Source organism: Astyanax mexicanus, chromosome 7, assembly GCF_023375975.1.
Source record: "Astyanax mexicanus isolate ESR-SI-001 chromosome 7, AstMex3_surface, whole genome shotgun sequence".
NCBI classification, from domain to species: domain Eukaryota; kingdom Metazoa; phylum Chordata; class Actinopteri; order Characiformes; family Acestrorhamphidae; genus Astyanax; species Astyanax mexicanus.
In genome coordinates this window covers 11,610,579-11,628,022 of record NC_064414.1, presented here as the reverse complement: position 1 = coordinate 11,628,022, position 17,444 = coordinate 11,610,579, and the positions used below count along the sequence as shown (strand labels likewise).

At 41.1% G+C, this 17,444-nt stretch overlaps 41 non-coding genes across 41 annotated transcripts; all 41 read right to left on the bottom strand.

Moving 5' to 3' along the window:
- Positions 1-592: 592 nt before the first annotated feature.
- Positions 593-682, bottom strand: trnar-ucu (transfer RNA arginine (anticodon UCU)). The gene is given in 2 exon segments: positions 593-628; positions 646-682. It is a non-coding gene; the product is annotated as a tRNA-Arg (tRNA).
- Positions 683-1,736: 1,054 nt separating this feature from the next.
- trnar-ucu (transfer RNA arginine (anticodon UCU)) lies at positions 1,737-1,826 on the bottom strand. Its single transcript is given in 2 exon segments — positions 1,737-1,772; positions 1,790-1,826. It is a non-coding gene; the product is annotated as a tRNA-Arg (tRNA).
- A 107-nt stretch (positions 1,827-1,933) lies between these two features.
- trnat-agu (transfer RNA threonine (anticodon AGU)) lies at positions 1,934-2,007 on the bottom strand. The gene has a single exon. It is a non-coding gene; the product is annotated as a tRNA-Thr (tRNA).
- Positions 2,008-2,313: 306 nt separating this feature from the next.
- Positions 2,314-2,403, bottom strand: trnar-ucu (transfer RNA arginine (anticodon UCU)). Its single transcript is given in 2 exon segments — positions 2,314-2,349; positions 2,367-2,403. It is a non-coding gene; the product is annotated as a tRNA-Arg (tRNA).
- Positions 2,404-2,510: 107 nt separating this feature from the next.
- trnat-agu (transfer RNA threonine (anticodon AGU)) lies at positions 2,511-2,584 on the bottom strand. The gene has a single exon. It is a non-coding gene; the product is annotated as a tRNA-Thr (tRNA).
- Positions 2,585-2,891: 307 nt separating this feature from the next.
- trnar-ucu (transfer RNA arginine (anticodon UCU)) lies at positions 2,892-2,981 on the bottom strand. The gene is given in 2 exon segments: positions 2,892-2,927; positions 2,945-2,981. It is a non-coding gene; the product is annotated as a tRNA-Arg (tRNA).
- A 106-nt stretch (positions 2,982-3,087) lies between these two features.
- trnat-agu (transfer RNA threonine (anticodon AGU)) lies at positions 3,088-3,161 on the bottom strand. Its single transcript has one exon. It is a non-coding gene; the product is annotated as a tRNA-Thr (tRNA).
- Positions 3,162-3,665: 504 nt separating this feature from the next.
- trnat-cgu (transfer RNA threonine (anticodon CGU)) lies at positions 3,666-3,739 on the bottom strand. The gene has a single exon. It is a non-coding gene; the product is annotated as a tRNA-Thr (tRNA).
- A 502-nt stretch (positions 3,740-4,241) lies between these two features.
- Positions 4,242-4,315, bottom strand: trnat-agu (transfer RNA threonine (anticodon AGU)). The gene has a single exon. It is a non-coding gene; the product is annotated as a tRNA-Thr (tRNA).
- Positions 4,316-5,396: 1,081 nt separating this feature from the next.
- Positions 5,397-5,470, bottom strand: trnat-agu (transfer RNA threonine (anticodon AGU)). The gene has a single exon. It is a non-coding gene; the product is annotated as a tRNA-Thr (tRNA).
- A 307-nt stretch (positions 5,471-5,777) lies between these two features.
- Positions 5,778-5,867, bottom strand: trnar-ucu (transfer RNA arginine (anticodon UCU)). Its single transcript is given in 2 exon segments — positions 5,778-5,813; positions 5,831-5,867. It is a non-coding gene; the product is annotated as a tRNA-Arg (tRNA).
- Positions 5,868-5,974: 107 nt separating this feature from the next.
- trnat-agu (transfer RNA threonine (anticodon AGU)) lies at positions 5,975-6,048 on the bottom strand. The gene has a single exon. It is a non-coding gene; the product is annotated as a tRNA-Thr (tRNA).
- A 309-nt stretch (positions 6,049-6,357) lies between these two features.
- On the bottom strand, positions 6,358-6,447 carry trnar-ucu (transfer RNA arginine (anticodon UCU)). Its single transcript is given in 2 exon segments — positions 6,358-6,393; positions 6,411-6,447. It is a non-coding gene; the product is annotated as a tRNA-Arg (tRNA).
- Positions 6,448-6,935: 488 nt separating this feature from the next.
- trnar-ucu (transfer RNA arginine (anticodon UCU)) lies at positions 6,936-7,025 on the bottom strand. The gene is given in 2 exon segments: positions 6,936-6,971; positions 6,989-7,025. It is a non-coding gene; the product is annotated as a tRNA-Arg (tRNA).
- A 487-nt stretch (positions 7,026-7,512) lies between these two features.
- trnar-ucu (transfer RNA arginine (anticodon UCU)) lies at positions 7,513-7,602 on the bottom strand. Its single transcript is given in 2 exon segments — positions 7,513-7,548; positions 7,566-7,602. It is a non-coding gene; the product is annotated as a tRNA-Arg (tRNA).
- Positions 7,603-8,090: 488 nt separating this feature from the next.
- Positions 8,091-8,180, bottom strand: trnar-ucu (transfer RNA arginine (anticodon UCU)). The gene is given in 2 exon segments: positions 8,091-8,126; positions 8,144-8,180. It is a non-coding gene; the product is annotated as a tRNA-Arg (tRNA).
- Positions 8,181-8,286: 106 nt separating this feature from the next.
- On the bottom strand, positions 8,287-8,360 carry trnat-agu (transfer RNA threonine (anticodon AGU)). Its single transcript has one exon. It is a non-coding gene; the product is annotated as a tRNA-Thr (tRNA).
- A 308-nt stretch (positions 8,361-8,668) lies between these two features.
- Positions 8,669-8,758, bottom strand: trnar-ucu (transfer RNA arginine (anticodon UCU)). Its single transcript is given in 2 exon segments — positions 8,669-8,704; positions 8,722-8,758. It is a non-coding gene; the product is annotated as a tRNA-Arg (tRNA).
- A 107-nt stretch (positions 8,759-8,865) lies between these two features.
- Positions 8,866-8,939, bottom strand: trnat-agu (transfer RNA threonine (anticodon AGU)). The gene has a single exon. It is a non-coding gene; the product is annotated as a tRNA-Thr (tRNA).
- Positions 8,940-9,246: 307 nt separating this feature from the next.
- Positions 9,247-9,336, bottom strand: trnar-ucu (transfer RNA arginine (anticodon UCU)). Its single transcript is given in 2 exon segments — positions 9,247-9,282; positions 9,300-9,336. It is a non-coding gene; the product is annotated as a tRNA-Arg (tRNA).
- Positions 9,337-9,442: 106 nt separating this feature from the next.
- Positions 9,443-9,516, bottom strand: trnat-agu (transfer RNA threonine (anticodon AGU)). Its single transcript has one exon. It is a non-coding gene; the product is annotated as a tRNA-Thr (tRNA).
- Positions 9,517-9,825: 309 nt separating this feature from the next.
- Positions 9,826-9,915, bottom strand: trnar-ucu (transfer RNA arginine (anticodon UCU)). The gene is given in 2 exon segments: positions 9,826-9,861; positions 9,879-9,915. It is a non-coding gene; the product is annotated as a tRNA-Arg (tRNA).
- Positions 9,916-10,404: 489 nt separating this feature from the next.
- Positions 10,405-10,494, bottom strand: trnar-ucu (transfer RNA arginine (anticodon UCU)). Its single transcript is given in 2 exon segments — positions 10,405-10,440; positions 10,458-10,494. It is a non-coding gene; the product is annotated as a tRNA-Arg (tRNA).
- A 488-nt stretch (positions 10,495-10,982) lies between these two features.
- Positions 10,983-11,072, bottom strand: trnar-ucu (transfer RNA arginine (anticodon UCU)). Its single transcript is given in 2 exon segments — positions 10,983-11,018; positions 11,036-11,072. It is a non-coding gene; the product is annotated as a tRNA-Arg (tRNA).
- Positions 11,073-11,561: 489 nt separating this feature from the next.
- On the bottom strand, positions 11,562-11,651 carry trnar-ucu (transfer RNA arginine (anticodon UCU)). Its single transcript is given in 2 exon segments — positions 11,562-11,597; positions 11,615-11,651. It is a non-coding gene; the product is annotated as a tRNA-Arg (tRNA).
- Positions 11,652-11,758: 107 nt separating this feature from the next.
- trnat-agu (transfer RNA threonine (anticodon AGU)) lies at positions 11,759-11,832 on the bottom strand. The gene has a single exon. It is a non-coding gene; the product is annotated as a tRNA-Thr (tRNA).
- A 307-nt stretch (positions 11,833-12,139) lies between these two features.
- trnar-ucu (transfer RNA arginine (anticodon UCU)) lies at positions 12,140-12,229 on the bottom strand. The gene is given in 2 exon segments: positions 12,140-12,175; positions 12,193-12,229. It is a non-coding gene; the product is annotated as a tRNA-Arg (tRNA).
- Positions 12,230-12,336: 107 nt separating this feature from the next.
- Positions 12,337-12,410, bottom strand: trnat-agu (transfer RNA threonine (anticodon AGU)). The gene has a single exon. It is a non-coding gene; the product is annotated as a tRNA-Thr (tRNA).
- A 308-nt stretch (positions 12,411-12,718) lies between these two features.
- trnar-ucu (transfer RNA arginine (anticodon UCU)) lies at positions 12,719-12,808 on the bottom strand. Its single transcript is given in 2 exon segments — positions 12,719-12,754; positions 12,772-12,808. It is a non-coding gene; the product is annotated as a tRNA-Arg (tRNA).
- A 489-nt stretch (positions 12,809-13,297) lies between these two features.
- trnar-ucu (transfer RNA arginine (anticodon UCU)) lies at positions 13,298-13,387 on the bottom strand. Its single transcript is given in 2 exon segments — positions 13,298-13,333; positions 13,351-13,387. It is a non-coding gene; the product is annotated as a tRNA-Arg (tRNA).
- Positions 13,388-13,493: 106 nt separating this feature from the next.
- On the bottom strand, positions 13,494-13,567 carry trnat-agu (transfer RNA threonine (anticodon AGU)). The gene has a single exon. It is a non-coding gene; the product is annotated as a tRNA-Thr (tRNA).
- A 308-nt stretch (positions 13,568-13,875) lies between these two features.
- On the bottom strand, positions 13,876-13,965 carry trnar-ucu (transfer RNA arginine (anticodon UCU)). Its single transcript is given in 2 exon segments — positions 13,876-13,911; positions 13,929-13,965. It is a non-coding gene; the product is annotated as a tRNA-Arg (tRNA).
- Positions 13,966-14,072: 107 nt separating this feature from the next.
- trnat-agu (transfer RNA threonine (anticodon AGU)) lies at positions 14,073-14,146 on the bottom strand. The gene has a single exon. It is a non-coding gene; the product is annotated as a tRNA-Thr (tRNA).
- A 504-nt stretch (positions 14,147-14,650) lies between these two features.
- trnat-agu (transfer RNA threonine (anticodon AGU)) lies at positions 14,651-14,724 on the bottom strand. The gene has a single exon. It is a non-coding gene; the product is annotated as a tRNA-Thr (tRNA).
- Positions 14,725-15,031: 307 nt separating this feature from the next.
- On the bottom strand, positions 15,032-15,121 carry trnar-ucu (transfer RNA arginine (anticodon UCU)). Its single transcript is given in 2 exon segments — positions 15,032-15,067; positions 15,085-15,121. It is a non-coding gene; the product is annotated as a tRNA-Arg (tRNA).
- A 488-nt stretch (positions 15,122-15,609) lies between these two features.
- On the bottom strand, positions 15,610-15,699 carry trnar-ucu (transfer RNA arginine (anticodon UCU)). Its single transcript is given in 2 exon segments — positions 15,610-15,645; positions 15,663-15,699. It is a non-coding gene; the product is annotated as a tRNA-Arg (tRNA).
- A 107-nt stretch (positions 15,700-15,806) lies between these two features.
- On the bottom strand, positions 15,807-15,880 carry trnat-agu (transfer RNA threonine (anticodon AGU)). Its single transcript has one exon. It is a non-coding gene; the product is annotated as a tRNA-Thr (tRNA).
- A 307-nt stretch (positions 15,881-16,187) lies between these two features.
- On the bottom strand, positions 16,188-16,277 carry trnar-ucu (transfer RNA arginine (anticodon UCU)). Its single transcript is given in 2 exon segments — positions 16,188-16,223; positions 16,241-16,277. It is a non-coding gene; the product is annotated as a tRNA-Arg (tRNA).
- Positions 16,278-16,765: 488 nt separating this feature from the next.
- trnar-ucu (transfer RNA arginine (anticodon UCU)) lies at positions 16,766-16,855 on the bottom strand. The gene is given in 2 exon segments: positions 16,766-16,801; positions 16,819-16,855. It is a non-coding gene; the product is annotated as a tRNA-Arg (tRNA).
- A 107-nt stretch (positions 16,856-16,962) lies between these two features.
- trnat-agu (transfer RNA threonine (anticodon AGU)) lies at positions 16,963-17,036 on the bottom strand. Its single transcript has one exon. It is a non-coding gene; the product is annotated as a tRNA-Thr (tRNA).
- A 307-nt stretch (positions 17,037-17,343) lies between these two features.
- Positions 17,344-17,433, bottom strand: trnar-ucu (transfer RNA arginine (anticodon UCU)). Its single transcript is given in 2 exon segments — positions 17,344-17,379; positions 17,397-17,433. It is a non-coding gene; the product is annotated as a tRNA-Arg (tRNA).
- Positions 17,434-17,444: the final 11 nt, after the last annotated feature.

Genomic DNA, 17,444 nt, shown 5'->3' with positions numbered 1-17,444 from the left:
CAATGCACTCTCTGTGGCACCACAAAGTCATTGCAATTCTATGAGGACAAGAGGAATAATTCTGAAATGTTGAGCATCTATGTTCTGCATCAAAGCAAATAAATAACTCTGGTGGGACTCGAGCCCACAACCTTTGAATTGTTCAAGCTTATCATCTAGAAGTCCAATGCGCTATCCATTGCGCCATAGAGCCTGCAGAGCACTTTTTGACCAAGACTGACCAATTTTATGTGAATTAAAATGTTGCAAGTCTAAAAAGGAAGTCGTAACTAAAAGCTTGTTGCATATTGATCAAACCAAAGGCACCGCTGGGATTCGAACCCAGGATCTCCTGTTTACTAGACAGGCACTTTAACCAACTAAGCCACGTCGCCACACGCCTTCTGTTTAAGGTGTAGATCATTACAATGTTCAAGGAAAACTGGTCCTAATTTTTCTCACTGGAGTAAAATCTTGTACCAACAATTGCTTCAGTCCTTCAACTACGAGTCAATGCACTCTCTGTGGCACCACAAAGTCATTGCAATTCTATGAAGACAAGTGGAATAATTCTGAAATGTTCTGCATCAAAGCAAACAAATAGCACAACTTTCGACTCTGGTGGGACTCGAACCCACAACCTTTGCATTGCTCCAGCTTATTGTCTAGAAGTCCAAAGCGCTATCCATTGCGCCACAGAACCTGTAGAGCACTTTTTGACCAAGACTGACGAATTTTATGTTGCAAGTCTAAAAAGGAAGTCCTAACTAAAAAATCGTTGCATATTGATCAAACCAAAGGCACCACTGGGATTCGAAACCAGGATCTCCTGTTTACTAGACAGGCACTTTAACCAACTAAGCCACGGCGCCAAACACTTTCTATTCAAGGTGTAGATCATTACAATGTTCAAGGGAAACCGGGCTGATTTTTCTCACTAGAGTAAAATCTTGTACCAACAACAAACAGAACTTTTCTAAATTAGACCCACAGTTTTCTCCAAAAAAAGTCAGAAATCAACTCAAACAAGATGTTGCAATTGCTTCAGTCTTTCAACTACAAGTCAATGCACTCTCTGTGGCACCACAAAGTCATTGCAATTCTATGAAGACAAGAGGAATATTTCTGAAATGTTGAGCTTCTTTGTTCTGCATCAAAGCAAACAACTAGCACAACTTCCGACTCTGGTGGGACTCGAACCCACAACCTTTGAATTGCTCCAGTTTATCATCTAGAAGTCCAATGCGCTATCCATTGCGCCACAGCCGCTGCACACCCCTTCATCACCAAGACTGACCAATTTTCTGTGAAAAAAAATGTTGCAAGTATAAAAAAGAAGTCCTTACTGAAAGATAATTGCATATTGATCAAACCAAAGGCACCGCTGGGATTCGACCCCAGGATCTCCTGTTTACTAGACAGGCACTTTAACCAACTAAGCCACGGCGCCACACGTCTTTTGAACAACGTGTAGATCATTACAATGTTCAAGGGAAACCGGGCTGATTTTTCTCACTGGAGTAAAATCTTGTACCAACGACAAACAGAACTTTTCTAAGTAAGACCCACAGTTTTCTCCAAAAAAAGTCAGAAATCAACTCAAACAAGATGTTGCAATTGCTTCAGTCTTTCAACTACAAGTCAATGCACTCTCTGTGGCACCACAAAGTCATTGCAATTCTATGAAGACAAGAGGAATATTTCTGAAATGTTGAGCTTCTTTGTTCTGCATCAAAGCAAACAATAAGCACAACTTTTGACTCTGGTGGGACTCGAACCCACAACCTTTGAATTGCTCCAGCTTATCATCTAGAAGTCCAATGCGCTATCCATTGCGCCACAGAGCCTGCACACTCCAAGATGACCAAGAGTGACCAGTTTTCTGTGAAAACAAATGTTGCAAGTCTAAAAAAGAAGTCCTTACTAAAAGATAATTGCATATTGATCAAACCAAAGGCACCGCTGGGATTTGAACCCAGGATCTCCTGTTTACTAGACAGGCACTTTAACCAACTAAGCCACGGCGCCACACATCTTCTGTACAACGTGTAGATCATTACAATGTTCAAGGGAAACCGGGCTGATTTTTCTCACTGGAGTAAAATCTTGTACCAACGACAAACAGAAATTTTCTAAGTAAGACCCACAGTTTTCTCCAAAAAAGTCAGAAATCAACTCAAACAAGATGTTGCAATTGCTTCAGTCTTTCAACTACAAGTCAATGCACTCTCTGTGGCACCACAAAGTCATTGCAATTCTATGAAGACAAGAGGAATATTTCTGAAATGTTGAGCTTCTTTGTTCTGCATCAAAGCAAACAATAAGCACAACTTTTGACTCTGGTGGGACTCGAACCCACAACCTTTGAATTGCTCCAGCTTATCATCTAGAAGTCCAATGCGCTATCCATTGCGCCACAGAGCCTGCACACTCCAAGATGACCAAGAGTGACCAGTTTTCTGTGAAAACAAATGTTGCAAGTCTAAAAAAGAAGTCCATACTAAAAGATAATTGCATATTGATCAAACCAAAGGCACCGCTGGGATTTGAACCCAGGATCTCCTGTTTACTAGACAGGCACTTTAACCAACTAAGCCACGGCGCCACACATCTTCTGTACAACGTGTAGATCATTACAATGTTCAAGGGAAACCGGGCTGATTTTTCTCACTGGAGTAAAATCTTGTACCAACGACAAACAGAAATTTTCTAAGTAAGACCCACAGTTTTCTCCAAAAAAGTCAGAAATCAACTCAAACAAGATGTTGCAATTGCTTCAGTCTTTCAACTACAAGTCAATGCACTCTCTGTGGCAACACAAAGTCATTGTAATTCTATGAAGACAAGTGGAATAATTCTGAAATGTTGAGCTTCTTTGTTCTACATCAAAAGCAAATAATCAGCACAACTTTCAACTCTGGTGGGACTCGAACCCACAACCTTTGAATTGCTCCATCTTATCATCTAGAAGTCCAATGCGCTATCCATTGCGCCACAGAGCCTGCACACCCCATCTTGACCAAGAGTGACCAGTTTTCTGTGAAAACAAATGTTGCAAGTCTAAAAAAGAAGTCCTGACTAAGATATCATAACATATTGATCAAACCAAGGCACCGCTGGGATTCGAACCCAGGATCTCCTGTTTACTAGACAGGCACTTTAACCAACTAAGCCACGGCGCCACACACCTTCTGTTCAAGGTGTAGATCATTACAATGTTCAAGGGAAACTGGTCCTGATTTTTCTCATTGGAGTAAAATCTTGTACCAACAGCAAACGGAACTTTTCTAAGTAAGACCCACAGTTTTCTCCAAAAAAAGTCAGAAATCAACTCAAACAAGATGTTGCAATTGCTTCAGTCTTTCAACTACAAGTCAATGCACTCTCTGTGGCACCACAAAGTCATTGAAATTCTATGAAGACAAGAGGAATATTTCTGAAATGTTGAGCTTCTTTGTTCTGCATCAAAGCAAACAACTAGCACAACTTTCTACTCTGGTGTGACTCGAACCCACAACCTTTGAATTGCTCCAGCTTATCATCTAGAAGTCCAATGCACTATTCATTGCGCCACAGAGCCTGCACACCCCATCTTGACCAAGAGTGACCAGTTTTCTGTGAAAACAAATGTTGCAAGTCTAAAAAAGAAGTCCTGACTAAAAGATCATTGCATATTGATCAAACCAAGGCACCGCTGGGATTTGAACCCAGGATCTCCTGTTTACGAGACAGGCACTTTAACCAACTAAGCAACGGCGCCTCGCACCTTCCGTTCAAGGTGTAGATCATTACAATGTTCAAGGGAATCCGGGCTGATTTTTCTCACTGGAGTAAAATCTTGTACCAACGACAAACAGAACTTTTCTAAGTAAGACCCACAGTTTTCTCCAAATAAGTCAGAAATCAACTCAAACAAGATGTTGCAATTTCTTCAGTCTTTCAACTACAAGTCAATGCACTCTCTGTGGCACCACAAAGTCATTGCAATTCTATGAAGACAAGAGGAATATTTCTGAAATGTTGAGCTTCTTTGTTCTACATCAAAAGCAAATAATCAGCACAACTTTCGACTCTGGTGGGACTCGAACCCACAACCTTTGAATTGCTCCATCTTATCATCTAAAAGTCCAATGCGCTATCCATTGCGCCACAGAGCCTGCACACCCCATCTTGACCAAGAGTGACCAGTTTTCTGTGAAAACAAATGTTGCAAGTCTAAAAAGAAGTCCTGACTAAAAGATCATTGCATATTGATCAAACCAAGGCACCGCTGGGATTCGAACCCAGGATCTCCTGTTTACTAGACAGGCACTTTAACCAACTAAGCCACGGCGCCACACACCTTCCGTTCAAGGTGTAGATCATTACAATGTTCAAGGGAAACTGGTCCTGATTTTTCTCATTGGAGTAAAATCTTGTACCAACAGCAAACGGAACTTTTCTAAGTAAGACCCACAGTTTTCTCCAAAAAAAGTCAGAAATCAACTCAAACAAGATGTTGCAATTGCTTCAGTCTTTCAACTACAAGTCAATGCACTCTCTGTGGCACCACAAAGTCATTGAAATTCTATGAAGACAAGAGGAATATTTCTGAAATGTTGAGCTTCTTTGTTCTGCATCAAAGCAAAAAACTAGCACAACTTTCGACTCTGGTGGGACTCTAACCCACAACCTTTGAATTGCTCCATCTTATCATCTAGAAGTCCGATGCGCTATCCATTGCGCCACAGAGCCTGCACACACCATCTTGACCAAGAGTGACCAGTTTTCTGTGAAAACAAATGTTGCAAGTCTAAAAAAGAAGTCCTGACTAAAATATCATTACATATTGATCAAACCAAGGCACCGCTGGGATTCGAACCCAGGATCTCCTGTTTATTAGACAGGCACTTTAACCAACTAAGCCACGGCGCCACACGTCTTCTGTACAACGTGTAGATCATTACAATGTTCAAGGGAAACCGGGCTGATTTTTCTCACTGGAGTAAAATCTTGTACCAACAGCAAACGGAACTTTTCTAAGTAAGACCCACAGTTTTCTCCAAAAAAAGTCAGAAATCAACTCAAACAAGATGTTGCAATTGCTTCAATCTTTCAACTACAAGTCAATGCACTCTCTGTGGCACCACAAGGTCATTGCAATTTTATGAAGACAAGAGGAATATTTCTGAAATGTTGAGCTTCTTTGTTCTGCATCAAATCAAACAACTAGCACAACTTTCGACTCTGGTGGGACTCTAACCCACAACCTTTGAATTGCTCCATCTTATCATCTAGAAGTCCGATGTGCTATCCATTGCGCCACAGAGCCTGCACACACCATCTTGACCAAGAGTGACCAGTTTTCTGTGAAAACAAATGTTGCAAGTCTAAAAAAGAAGTCCTGACTAAAATATCATTACATATTGATCAAACCAAGGCACCGCTGGGATTCGAACCCAGGATCTCCTGTTTACTAGACAGGCACTTTAACCAACTAAGCCACGGCGCCACACGTCTTCTGTGCAACGTGTAGATCATTACAATGTTCAAGGGAAACCGGGCTGATTTTTCTCACTGGAGTAAAATCTTGTACCAACAGCAAACGGAACTTTTCTAAGTAAGACCCACAGTTTTCTCCAAAAAAAGTCAGAAATCAACTCAAACAAGATGTTGCAATTGCTTCAATCTTTCAACTACAAGTCAATGCACTCTCTGTGGCACCACAAGGTCATTGCAATTTTATGAAGACAAGAGGAATATTTCTGAAATGTTGAGCTTCTTTGTTCTGCATCAAAGTAAACAACTAGCACAACTTTCGACTCTGGTGGGACTCGAACCCACAACCTTTGAATTGCTCCATCTTATCATCTAGAAGTCCAATGCGCTGTCCATTGCGCCACAGAGCCTGTACTCTCCATCTTGACCAAGAGTGACCAGTTTTCTGTGAAAACACATGTTGCAAGTCTAAAAAGGAAGTCCTTACTAAAAGATAATTGCATATTGATCAAACCAAAGGCACCGCTGGGATTCGAACCCAGGATCTCCTGTTTACTAGACAGGCACTTTAACCAACTAAGCCACGGAGCCACACACTTTTCATTCAAGGTGTAGATCATTACAATGTTCAAGGGAAACTGGTCCTGATTTTTCTCATTGGAGTAAAATCTTGTACCAACAGCAAACAGAACTTTTCTAAGTAAGACCCACAGTTTTCTCCAAAAAAAGTCAGAAATCAACTCAAACAAGATGTTGCAATTGCTTCAGTCTTTCAACTACAAGTCAATGCACTCTCTGTGGCAACACAAAGTCATTGTAATTCTATGAAGACAAGTGGAATAATTCTGAAATGTTGAGCTTCTTTGTTCTACATCAAAAGCAAATAATCAGCACAACTTTCGACTCTGGTGGGACTCGAACCCAGAACCTTTGAATTGCTCCATCTTATCAGCTAGAAGTCCAATGCGCTATCCATTGCGCCACAGAGCCTGTACTCCCCATCTTGACCAAGAGTGACCAGTTTTCTGTGAAAACGAATGTTGCAAGTCTAAAAAAGAAGTCCTGACTAAAAGATCATTGCATATTGATCAAACCAAGGCACCGCTGGGATTCGAACCCAGGATCTCCTGTCTACTAGACAGGCACTTTAACCAACTAAGCCACGGCGCCACACACATTCCGTTCAAGGTGTAGATCATTACAATGTTCAAGAGAAACCGGGCTGATTTTTCTCACTGGAGTAAAATCTTGTACCAATGACAAACAGAACTTTTCTAAGTAAGACCCACAGTTTTCTCCAAAAAAAGTCAGAAATCAACTCAAACAAGATGTTGCAATTGCTTCAGTCTTTCAACTACAAGTCAATGCACTCTCTGTGGCACCACAAAGTCATTGCAATTCTATGAAGACAAGAGGAACATTTCTGAAATGTTGAGCTTCTTTGTTCTACATCAAAAGCAAATAATCAGCACAACTTTCGACTCTGGTGGGACTCGAACCCACAACCTTTGAATTGCTCCATCTTATCATCTAGAAGTCCAATGCGCTATCCATTGCGCCACAGAGCCTGCACACCCCATCTTGACCAAGAGTGACCAGTTTTCTGTGAAAACAAATGTTGCAAGTCTAAAAAAGAAGTCCTGACTAAAAGATCATTGCATATAGATCAAACCAAGGCACCGCTGGGATTCGAACCCAGGATCTCCTGTTTACTAGACAGGCACTTTAACCAACTAAGCCACGGCCCACACACCTTCCGTTCAAGGTGTAGACCATTACAATGTTCAAGGGAAACTGGTCCTGATTTTTCTCATTGGAGTAAAATCTTGTACCAACAGCAAATGGAACTTTTCTAAGTAAGACCCACAGTTTTCTCCAAAAAAAGTCATAAATCAACTCAAACAAGATGTTGCATTTGCTTCAGTCTTTCAACTACAAGTCAATGCACTCTCTGTGGCACCATAAAGTCATTGCAATTCTATGAAGACAAGAGGAATATTTCTGAAATGTTGAGCTTCTTTGTTCTGCATCAAAGCAAACAATAAGCACAACTTTCGACTCTGGTGGGACTCGAACCCACAACCTTTGAATTGCTCCAGCTTATCATCTAGAAGTCCAATGCGCTATCCATTGCGCCACAGAGCCTGCACACTCCAAGATGACCAAGAGTGACCAGTTTTCTGTGAAAACAAATGTTGCAAGTCTAAAAAAGAAGTCCTTACTAAAAGATAATTGCATATTGATCAAACCAAAGGCACCGCTGGGATTCGAACACAGGATCTCCTGTTTACTAGACAGGCACTTTAACCAACTAAGCCACGGCGCCACACGTCTTCTGTACAACGTGTAGATCATTACAATGTTCAAGGGAAACCGGGCTGATTTTTCTCACTTGAGTAAAATCTTGTACCAACGACAAACAGAACTTTTCTAAGTAAGACCCACAGTTTTCTCCAAAAAAGTCAGAAATCAACTCAAACAAGATGTTGCAATTGCTTCAGTCTTTCAACTACAAGTCAATGCACTCTCTGTGGCAACACAAAGTCATTGTAATTCTATGAAGACAAGTGGAATAATTCTGAAATGTTGAGCTTCTTTGTTCTACATCAAAAGCAAATACTCAGCACAACTTTCGACTCTGGTGGGACTCGAACCCACAACCTTTGAATTGCTCCATCTTATCATCTAGAAGTCCAATGCGCTATCCATTGCGCCACAGAGCCTGCACACCCCATCTTGACCAAGAGTGACCAGTTTTCTGTGAAAACAAATGTTGCAAGTCTAAAAAAGAAGTCCTGACTAAAAGATCATTGCATATTGATCAAACCAAGGCACCGCTGGGATTCGAACCCAGGATCTCCTGTTTACTAGACAGGCACTTTAACCAACTAAGCCACGGCGCCACACGTCTTCTGTTCAAGGTGTAGATCATTACAATGTTCAAGGGAAACTGGTCCTGATTTTTCTCATTGGAGTAAAATCTTGTACCAACATCAAACAGAACTTTTCTAAGTAAGACCCACAGTTTTCTCCAAAAAAAGTCATAAATCAACTCAAACAAGATGTTGCAATTGCTTCAGTCTTTCAACTACAAGTCAATGCACTCTCTGTGGCACCATAAAGTCATTGCAATTCTATGAAGACAAGAGGAATATTTCTGAAATGTTGAGCTTCTTTGTTCTGCATCAAAGCAAACAATAAGCACAACTTTCGACTCTGGTGGGACTCGAACCCACAACCTTTGAATTGCTCCAGCTTATCATTTAGAAGTCCAATGCGCTATCCATTGCGCCACAGAGCCTGCACACTCCAAGATGACCAAGAGTGACCAGTTTTCTGTGAAAACAAATGTTGCAAGTCTAAAAAAGAAGTCCTTACTAAAAGATAATTGCATATTGATCAAACCAAAGGCACCGCTGGGATTCGAACCCAGGATCTCCTGTTTACTAGACAGGCACTTTAACCAACTAAGCCACGGCGCCACACGTCTTCTGTACAACGTGTAGATCATTACAATGTTCAAGGGAAACCGGGCTGATTTTTCTCACTTGAGTAAAATCTTGTACCAACGACAAACAGAACTTTTCTAAGTAAGACCCACAGTTTTCTCCAAAAAAGTCAGAAATCAACTCAAACAAGATGTTGCAATTGCTTCAGTCTTTCAACTACAAGTCAATGCACTCTCTGTGGCAACACAAAGTCATTGTAATTCTATGAAGACAAGTGGAATAATTCTGAAATGTTGAGCTTCTTTGTTCTACATCAAAAGCAAATAATCAGCACAACTTTCGACTCTGGTGGGACTCGAACCCACAACCTTTGAATTGCTCCATCTTATCATCTAGAAGTCCAATGCGCTATCCATTGCGCCACAGAGCCTGCACACCCCATCTTGACCAAGAGTGACCAGTTTTCTGTGAAAACAAATGTTGCAAGTCTAAAAAAGAAGTCCTGACTAAAAGATCATTGCATATTGATCAAACCAAGGCACCGCTGGGATTCGAACCCAGGATCTCCTGTTTACTAGACAGGCACTTTAACCAACTAAGCCACGGCGCCACACGTCTTCTGTTCAAGGTGTAGATCATTACAATGTTCAAGGGAAACTGGTCCTGATTTTTCTCATTGGAGTAAAATCTTGTACCAACAGCAAACAGAACTTTTCTAAGTAAGACCCACAGTTTTCTCCAAAAAAAGTCATAAATCAACTCAAACAAGATGTTGCAATTGCTTCAATCTTTCAACTACAAGTCAATGCACTCTCTGTGGCACCACAAAGTCATCGCAATTCTATGAAGACAAGTGGAATAGTTCTGAAATGTTGAGCTTCTTTGTTCTACATCAAAAGCAAATAATCAGCACAACTTTCGACTCTGGAGGGACTTGAACCCACAACCTTTGAATTGCTCCATCTTATCATCTAGAAGTCCAATGCGCTATCCATTGCGCCACAGAGCCTGCACACCCCATCTTGACCAAGAGTGACCAGTTTTCTGTGAAAACAAATGTTGCAAGTCTACAAAAGAAGTCCTGACTAAAAGATCATTGCATATTGATCAAACCAAGGCAACGCTGGGATTCGAACCCAGGATCTCCTGTTTAACAGACAGGCACTTTAACCAACTAAGCCACGGAGTCACACACTTTCCATTCAAGGTGTAGATCATTACAATGTTCAAGGGAAACTGGTCCTGATTTTTCTCATTGGAGTAAAATCTTGTACCAACAGCAAACAGAACTTTTCTAAGTAAGACCCACAGTTTTCTCCAAAAAAAAGTCAGAAATCAACTCAAACAAGATGTTGCAATTGCTTCAGTCTTTCAACTACAAGTCAATGCACTCTCTGTGGCACCACAAAGTCATTGCAATTCTATGAAGACAAGAGGAACATTTCTGAAATGTTGAACTTCTTTGTTCTACATCAAAGCAAACAAGTAGCACAACTTTCGACTCTGGTGGGACTCGAACCCAGAACCTTTGAATTGCTCCAGCTTATCATCTAGAAGTCCAATGCGCTATCCATTGCGCCACAGAGCCTGCACACCCCATCTTGACCAAGAGTGACCAGTTTTCTGTGAAAACAAATGTTGCAAGTCTAAAAAAGAAGTCCTTACTAAAAGATAATTGCATATTGATCAAACCAAAGGCACCGCTGGGATTCGAACACAGGATCTCCTGTTTACTAGACAGGCACTTTAACCAACTAAGCCACGGCGCCACACGTCTTCTGTACAACGTGTAGATCATTACAATGTTCAAGGGAAACCGGGCTGATTTTTCTCACTTGAGTAAAATCTTGTACCAACGACAAACAGAACTTTTCTAAGTAAGACCCACAGTTTTCTCCAAAAAAGTCAGAAATCAACTCAAACAAGATGTTACAATTGCTTCAATCTTTCAACTACAAGTCAATGCACTCTCTGTGGCACCACAAAGTCATCGCAATTCTATGAAGACAAGTGGAATAGTTCTGAAATGTTGAGCTTCTTTGTTCTACATCAAAAGCAAATAATCAGCACAACTTTCGACTCTGGAGGGACTTGAACCCACAACCTTTGAATTGCTCCATCTTATCATCTAGAAGTCCAATGCGCTATCCATTGCGCCACAGAGCCTGCACACCCCATCTTGACCAAGAGTGACCAGTTTTCTGTGAAAACAAATGTTGCAAGTCTACAAAAGAAGTCCTGACTAAAAGATCATTGCATATTGATCAAACCAAGGCAACGCTGGGATTCGAACCCAGGATCTCCTGTTTAACAGACAGGCACTTTAACCAACTAAGCCACGGAGTCACACACTTTCCATTCAAGGTGTAGATCATTACAATGTTCAAGGGAAACTGGTCCTGATTTTTCTCATTGGAGTAAAATCTTGTACCAACAGCAAACAGAACTTTTCTAAGTAAGACCCACAGTTTTCTCCAAAAAAAAGTCAGAAATCAACTCAAACAAGATGTTGCAATTGCTTCAGTCTTTCAACTACAAGTCAATGCACTCTCTGTGGCACCACAAAGTCATTGCAATTCTATGAAGACAAGAGGAACATTTCTGAAATGTTGAACTTCTTTGTTCTACATCAAAGCAAACAAGTAGCACAACTTTCGACTCTGGTGGGACTCGAACCCAGAACCTTTGAATTGCTCCAGCTTATCATCTAGAAGTCCAATGCGCTATCCATTGCGCCACAGAGCCTGCACACCCCATCTTGACCAAGAGTGACCAGTTTTCTGTGAAAACAAATGTTGCAAGTCTAAAAAAGAAGTCCTTACTAAAATATAATTGCATATTGATCAAACCAAAGGCACCGCTGGGATTCGAACCCAGGATCTCCTGTTTACTAGACAGGCACTTTAACCAACTAAGCCACGGCGCCACACGTCTTCTTTACAACGTGTAGATCATTACAATGTTCAAGGGAAACCGGGCTGATTTTTCTCACTGGAGTAAAATCTTGTACCAACGACAAACAGAACTTTTCTAAGTAAGACCCACAGTTTTCTCCAAATAAGTCAGAAATCAACTCAAACAAGATGTTGCAATTGCTTCAGTCTTTCAACTACAAGTCAATGCACTCTCTGTGGCACCACAAAGTCATTGCAATTCTATGAAGACAAGAGGAATATTTCTGAAATGTTGAGCTTCTTTGTTCTACATCAAAAGCAAATAATCAACACAACTTTCGACTCTGGTGGGACTCAAACCCACAACCTTTGAATTGCTCCATCTTATCATCTAGAAGTCCAAAGCGCTGTCCATTGCGCCACAGAGCCTGTACCCCCCATCTTGACCAAGAGTGACCAGTTTTCTTTGAAAACAAATGTTGCAAGTCCAAAAAAGAAGTCCTTACTAAAAGATAATTGCATATTGATCAAACCAAAGGCACCGCTGGGATTCGAACCCAGGATCTCCTGTTTACTAGACAGGCACTTTAACCAACTAAGCCACGGCGCCACACACCTTCCGTTCAAGGTGTAGATCATTACAATGTTCAAGGGAAACTGGTCCTGATTTTTCTCATTGGAGTAAAATCTTGTACCAACAGCAAACGGAACTTTTCTAAGTAAGACCCACAGTTTTCTCCAAAAAAAGTCAGAAATCAACTCAAACAAGATGTTGCAATTGCTTCAGTCTTTCAACTACAAGTCAATGCACTCTCTGTGGCACCACAAAGTCATTGCAATTTTATGAAGACAAGAGGAATATTTCTGAAATGTTGAGCTTCTTTGTTCTGCATCAAAGTAAACAACTAGCACAACTTTCGACTTTGGTGGGACTCGAACCCACAACCTTTGAATTGCTCCATCTTATCATCTAGAAGTCCAATGCGCTGTCCATTGCGCCACAGAGCCTGTACTCTCCATCTTGACCAAGAGTGACCAGTTTTCTGTGAAAACACATGTTGCAAGTCTAAAAAGGAAGTCCTTACTAAAAGATAATTGCATATTGATCAAACCAAAGGCACCGCTGGGATTCGAACCCAGGATCTTCTGTTTACTAGACAGGCACTTTAACCAAATAAGCCACGGTGCCACACGCCTTCCGTTCAAGGTGTAGATCATTACAATGTTCAAGGGAAACTGGTCCTGATTTTTCTCATTGGAGTAAAATCTTGTACCAACAGCAAACAGAACTTTTCTAAGTAAGACCCACAGTTTTCTCCAAAAAAAGTCAGAAATCAACTCAAACAAGATGTTGCAATTGCTTCAGTCTTTCAACTACAAGTCAATGCACTCTCTGTGGCACCACAAAGTCATTGCAATTCTATGAAGACAAGAGGAATATTTCTGAAATGTTGAGCTTCTTTGTTCTGCATCAAAGCAAACAACTAGCACAACTTTCGAATCTGGTGGGACTCGAACCCACAACCTTTGAATTGCTCCATCTTATCATCTAGAAGTCCAATGCGCTATCCATTGCGCCACAGAGCCTGCACACCCCATCTTGACCAAGAGTGACCAGTTTTCTGTGAAAACAAATGTTGCAAGTCTAAAAAAGAAGTCCTGACTAAAAGATCATTGCATATTGATCAAACCAAGGCACCGCTGGGATTCGAACCCAGGATCTCCTGTTTACTAGACAGGCACTTTAACCAACTAAGCCACGGCGCCACACGCCTTCCGTTCAAGGTGTAGATCATTACAATGTTCAAGGGAAACTGGTCATGATTTTTCTCATTGGAGTAAAATCTTGTACCAACAGCAAACAGAACTTTTCTAAGTAAGACCCACAGTTTTCTCCAAAAAAAGTCAGAAATCAACTCAAACAAGATGTTGCAATTGCTTCAATCTTTCAACTACAAGTCAATGCACTCTCTGTGGCACCACAAAGTCATTGCAATTCTATGAAGACAAGAGGAATATTTCTGAAATGTTGAGCTTCTTTGTTCTGCATCAAAGCAAACAACTAGCACAACTTTCGACTCTGGTGGGACTCGAACCCACAACCTTTGAATTGCTCCAGCTTATCATCTAGAAGTCCAATGCGCTATCCATTGCGCCACAGAGCCTGCACACGAAAAGATTACCAAGAGTGACCAGTTTTCTGTGAAAACAAATGTTGCAAGTCTAAAAAAGAAGTCCTTACTAAAATATAATTGCATATTGATCAAACCAAAGGCACCGCTGGGATTCGAACCCAGGATCTCCTGTTTACTAGACAGGCACTTTAACCAACTAAGCCACGGCGCCACACGTCTTCTTTACAACGTGTAGATCATTACAATGTTCAAGGGAAAACCGGGCTGATTTTTCTCACTGGAGTAAAATCTTGTACCAACGACAAACAGAACTTTTCTAAGTAAGACCCACAGTTTTCTCCAAATAAGTCATAAATCAACTCAAACAAGATGTTGCAATTGCTTCAGTCTTTCAACTACAAGTCAATGCACTCTCTGTGGCACCACAAAGTCATTGCAATTCTATGAAGACAAGAGGAATATTTCTGAAATGTTGAGCTTCTTTGTTCTGCATCAAAGCAAACAACTAGCACAACTTTCTACTCTGGTGGGACTCGAACCCACAACCTTTGAATTGCTCCAACTTATCATCTAGAAGTCCAATGCACTATCCATTGCGCCACAGAGCCTGCACACCCCATCTTGACCAAGAGTGACCAGTTTTCTGTGAAAACAAATGTTGCAAGTCTAAAAAAGAAGTCCTGACTAAAAGATCATTGCATATTGATCAACCCAAAGGCACCGCTGGGATTCGAACCCAGGATCTCCTGTTTACTAGACAGGCACTTTAACCAACTAAGCCACGGCGCCACACGTCTTCTGTACAACGTGTAGATCATTACAATGTTCAAGGGAAACCGGGCTGATTTTTCTCACTGGAGTAAAATCTTGTACCAACAGCAAACAGAACTTTTCTAAGTAAGACCCACAGTTTTCTCCAAAAAAAGTCAGAAATCAACTCAAACAAGATGTTGCAATTGCTTCAATCTTTCAACTACAAGTCAATGCACTCTCTGTGGCACCACAAAGTCATTGCAATTCTATGAAGACAAGAGGAATATTTCTGAAATGTTGAGCTTCTTTGTTCCGCATCAAAGCAAACAACTAGCACAACTTTCGACTCTGGTGGGACTCGAACCCACAACCTTTGAATTGCTCCATCTTATCAGCTAGAAGTCCAATGCGCTGTCCATTGTGCCACAGAGCCTGTACTCCCCATCTTGACCAAGAGTGACCAGTTTTCTGTGAAAACAAATGTTGCAAGTCTAAAAAAGAAGTCCTGACTAAAAGATCATTGCATATTGATCAAACCAAGGCACCGCTGGGATTCGAACCCAGGATCTCCTGTTTACTAGACAGGCACTTTAACCAAATAAGCCACGGCGCCACACACCTTCCGTTCAAGGTGTAGATCATTACAATGTTCAAGGGAAACTGGTCCTGATTTTTCTCATTGGAGTAAAATCTTGTACCAACAGCAAACAGAACTTTTCTAAGTAAGACCCACAGTTTTCTCCAAAAAAAGTCAGAAATCAACTCAAACAAGATGTTGTAATTGCTTCAATCTTTCAACTACAAGTCAATGCACTCTCTGTGGCACCACAAGGTCATTGCAATTTTATGAAGACAAGAGGAATATTTCTGAAATGATGAGCTTCTTTGTTCTGCATCAAAGTAAACAACTAGCACAACTTTCGACTCTGGTGGGACTCGAACCCACAACCTTTGAATTGCTCCATCTTATCATCTAGAAGTCCAATGCGCTGTCCATTGCGCCACAGAGCCTGTACTCTCCATCTTGACCAAGAGTGACCAGTTTTCTGTGAAAACACATGTTGCAAGTCTAAAAAGGAAGTCCTTACTAAAAGATAATTGCATATTGATCAAACCAAAGGCACCGCTGGGATTCGAACCCAGGATCTCCTGTTTACTAGACAGGCACTTTAACCAACTAAGCCACGGCGCCACACGTCTTCTGTACAACGTGTAGATCATTACAATGTTAAAGGGAAACCGGGCTGATTTTTCTCACTGGAGTAAAATCTTGTACCAACGACAAACAGAACTTTTCTAAGTAAGACCCACAGTTTTCTCCAAAAAAGTCAGAAATCAACTCAAACAAGATGTTGCAATTGCTTCAGTCTTTCAACTACAAGTCAATGCACTCTCTGTGGCAACACAAAGTCATTGTAATTCTATGAAGACAAGTGGAATAATTCTGAAATGTTGAGCTTCTTTGTTCTACATCAAAAGCAAATAATCAGCACAACTTTCGACTCTGGTGGGACTCGAACCCACAACCTTTGAATTGCTCCATCTTATCATCTAGAAGTCCAATGCGCTATCCATTGCGCCACAGAGCCTGCACACCCCATCTTGACCAAGAGTGACCAGTTTTCTGTGAAAACAAATGTTGCAAGTCTAAAAAAGAAGTCCTGACTAAAAGATCATTGCATATTGATCAAACCAAGGCACCGCTGGGATTCGAACCCAGGATCTCCTGTTTACTAGACAGGCACTTTAACCAAATAAGCCACGGCGCCACACGCCTTCCGTTCAAGGTGTAGATCATTACAATGTTCAAGGGAAACTGGTCATGATTTTTCTCATTGGAGTAAAATCTTGTACCAACAGCAAACAGAACTTTTCTAAGTAAGACCCACAGTTTTCTCCAAAAAAAGTCAGAAATCAACTCAAACAAGATGTTGCAATTGCTTCAATCTTTCAACTACAAGTCAATGCACTCTCTGTGGCACCACAAAGTCATTGCAATTCTATGAAGACAAGAGGAATATTTCTGAAATGTTGAGCTTCTTTGTTCTGCATCAAAGCAAACAAATAGCACAACTTTCGACTCTGGTGGGACTCGAATCCACAACCTTTGAATTGCTCCAGCTTATCATCTAGAAGTCCAATGCGCTATCCATTGCGCCACAGAGCCTGCACACGAAAAGATTACCAAGAGTGACCAGTTTTCTGTGAAAACAAATGTTGCAAGTCTAAAAAAGAAGTCCTTACTAAAATATAATTGCATATTGATCAAACCAAAGGCACCGCTGGGATTCGAACCCAGGATCTCCTGTTTACTAGACAGGCACTTTAACCAACTAAGCCACGGCGCCACACGTCTTCTTTACAACGTGTAGATCATTACAATGTTCAAGGGAAACCGGGCTGATTTTTCTCACTGGAGTAAAATCTTGTACCAACGACAAACAGAACTTTTCTAAGTAAGACCCACAGTTTTCTCCAAAAAAAGTCAGAAATCAACTCAAACAAGATGTTGCAATTGCTTCAGTCTTTCAACTACAAGTCAATGCACTCTCTGTGGCACCACAAAGTCATTGAAATTCTATGAAGACAAGAGGAATATTTCTGAAATGTTGAGCTTCTTTGTCCGGCATCAAAGCAAACAACTAGCACAACTTTCGACTCTGGTGGGACTCGAACCCACAACCTTTGAATTGCTCCATCTTATCATCTAGAAGTCCAATGCGCTATCCATTGCGCCACAGAGCCTGCACACACCA